This window comes from Tenrec ecaudatus, chromosome 2 (genome assembly GCF_050624435.1).
Source record: "Tenrec ecaudatus isolate mTenEca1 chromosome 2, mTenEca1.hap1, whole genome shotgun sequence".
NCBI lineage: Eukaryota > Metazoa > Chordata > Mammalia > Afrosoricida > Tenrecidae > Tenrec > Tenrec ecaudatus.
Window position 1 is genome coordinate 256497809 of NC_134531.1, and position 3162 is coordinate 256500970.

The following is a 3162-nucleotide window of genomic DNA, read 5'->3' on the forward strand; positions in this document are numbered from 1 at the left end:
ATTGCACATCACCCTGTGCTCATGCAGTTTACATTTGCTTGAACAGCGGGGATTCCATCTCCCCACCCTGGGAGGTTAACGCTTTAAGGAAGTGCTGTACAACAGCCCTACAGAGCTCTGTTTTATCCTGAATCTCTACTCCTGACAAGCCAGAGAAGATGGGAATTTACAACACTCATGGCGGCCAGCACCCCACGTACTCAGATAATTGTCCCTTTTTTTCTTTCCACAAATGTTCTTATGTATTTATCAATTTGACTTATCACTGAGTGTTTGACATTGAACCATTCTTTTGTTCTTTTTAGACTCTAATTTCTGCTGGTCTCCTATGAGTCTTTTGTAACAAAGATGTAGGTCATATTTGGGGGCATATACCAGGAAATAATGGTGTTTTCTTTTCTGAGATGTCTTGATTCATAGCATTCTTCTTCCTGGGATTCCTCTCTCTCTCTCACACACACACACAGAATATGTATTTAATGATGAGAGATATTTAAGAAAAGGGGAAATCCTCTATATTTTCTGTTCATATGCTTCCCTCTTCACCCTATTTAATCTCCTCCAGTTAGTGATTTATTCTCCAACTCTATCCCCCCAGCCCCCAACCTCAGGAAATCATTAAATAATGTTTTCTTATGTAGTCTGTTTCCCCACTTTTTAATAATAATGATCTCATATGATATATATTCTCCTGTGATTAAGATTTCATTAAACGTAATGCCCTCCAAATTCATCTGCTATAAGGTATTCAGCAGAGTTATTGTTTTCTTTTATCTTAGAAAAGACTCCACTGTGTGAGCGTTTGTTTATCTATTCTCTTGGTGGTGGGCTTTTAGGTTGTTTCCATCTTTTTGCATGTGACGGGCATGTCTTTGCATCTGTCCCATGGCATGCTCACTACACAGCACTTATTTATGTAGGATATACACCACATTGTGTGGTTGCTGGATCATTCGTGTTTCCATTTTCAACTACTTGCAGAGGCCCCATATGATTTCCCAGAGTAGTGGTACCATTTTATAATCCAATAGCAGTGTGCATGGGTCTCAGGCTCTCCACTCACTTGCCAGCATTTAGACATATATTTAACTGAGAACTGCTATACAAGTCATTTTTAGGTCTAAAAAAATGAGTGTCTGTGTAGAATGGCAGTTAGTGAGGCATTAAAAAGTATCTGCTTTCTTAAGCAATGAGATCCTTGAGTGCTTATTTATTTAAGAAGGTAAAATCTTAAACTGAAATATGTGGTTATAAGTATATTTTATTCATAACAAAGGGAATATGTGCCTTAACATTATCTGTATGATGTGTACATTAACCATGATTTCTTTCACATGAGTTGATAAAATGGATCAGATTTGCAATGATATCATTTACTAATAAGTTGTGACTATGGGTTAGGCATTGGGCTACTAATCACCAGGCCAGCCGTCCAAACACATGAGCTGGTACAAAGGAGAAGGAGATGGCTGTCTACTTCAAGAATGATGTAAAGTCTTTGAAACCCTTGATAGGATCCCACTGAGGCGGAATCAACTTGTTGCTCCTCTTTCCCCCCATTATTAATCAGCTTCCACAAAAGAACACATGCAATTGTGAAATAGAAACAAATCCAATGTCGGCTGCTATCCTTTATGCTGAAGCTAAAGCGTTTATTTATTTGGAATCAAAAGTCAGAAAGGAAAGGATCTCCTGATCATTTGTGTCACGGCTTGATGTTTGAATTGCTGCTGCATTTGTATCATGGGAATAATCCCCCAATCCAGAGGGACGTTTAGTCTCCAGTGGTATCCCTGAAGTGTTCCTCGGGGGTGAGTAAAGAAGAGAAGAACAGGAAACCTGTTTCAGTGATTTAAATGTCAGATAACAGGCAAGATATCGTTGGAGGAGGCATGACAATTACAATCCTCAAAATCTTCCTCCAGAATGCAAATATGTTACAATGTGAACTTGAGCCATTTCTACTTGAAAGAACCATTTATTTGACTCTCAGATCTCAATCTGAGCCATCCAGATGAGCTTGGCAAGAGTAATATCAGTTACTTAGAGATGTAATCTTAGAAAAGTAAGTATAGGGAAAATTTAAAGGTCTTATAGATGTTTCTTTAAACTTTTATTTACTTATTTTTAGTTTTGAGTTTTAAAAAAATTTATTGTGAATTAAGTGGGGGTTTACATTTCATGTCAACAGTTTTGTAGTCAATATATATATATATTTTTTCAGTGTGGGATGGGAGCTCTGGAGCCTGCCAGGAGCAAGCTGGCCCCAAACTTCCCCAAGCCCACATTTCTTTGCTTCCAATTCTTATGTGTCTAAGGACAGGGAACCACAGACATGCCTTTGTAGGAGGACGTAGTCAATATTTTAAGCTACTGAAAACATACTGAACAAATTAGCTTTCCCTAAAATAATCAATATATTATATTTTGTGACAATGATAAGAATGCCCATAATACATTCTTAATATTTTCCCCATTCCCTCTCTGCTTTTATTGTTTAACTTCCCTTTGTCCTCCATTCAGTCTAAGCTTACCTCCTGGACAAATGCTGCTGATACCTTTTATTAATTATTTATATTTATTATTATTTCAAGCACAAATCAGTCCAAAATACACTTCTACACAAATAGATCTAGACTTCATTAGAGATTAATATTTTATTGACTGTTATAGATTGGCAATACTTTAGCAAAATCATTTACGGTAAACTACCAGTTGAGACTCTGTGAATGGTATTTTATTGAAGTCTCTGAGATTACACAATGCTGTAAGTAGTAATAATTATGATGACTGTCTTAGTCATCTAGTGAAGCTAAAACAGAAAGTCTACAAGTGTATGTTTTTAATGTTTTTAACCAATACAATTTTTGTGGGGGGTCACATTTGAATTTAGGTTCCTGGTCTGAAATTTAAATAGTTGGGTGGAATTGGAGCCTAAGGGGGCTAGCGATGATGAGAATATGTGCAGGGTCCATATTGTCTGAAGAAGTATTTGTGTGAAGCCCCAAGGTGACTGCATTACCCACTGACCTAGGTTGGAATATCTCGAACTAGATTGACCAGAACCTAACCATCCGAAGAGAAGATAGTTGATGTTGTGAGCTGTTACACATTGCTAGCCACACTGGTAGACAGCATGCTCTAGATTTGTTTTTGCTTGTA

At 37.3% G+C, this 3162-nt stretch overlaps 1 non-coding gene across 1 annotated transcript; it reads right to left on the reverse strand.

Annotated features, from left to right (window-relative positions):
• Positions 1 to 2221: 2221 nt before the first annotated feature.
• On the reverse strand, positions 2222 to 2352 carry LOC142441599 (small nucleolar RNA SNORA38). Its single transcript, XR_012782965.1, has one exon. It is a non-coding gene; the product is annotated as a small nucleolar RNA SNORA38 (small nucleolar RNA).
• Between the last annotated feature and the right edge of the window lie 810 nt (positions 2353 to 3162).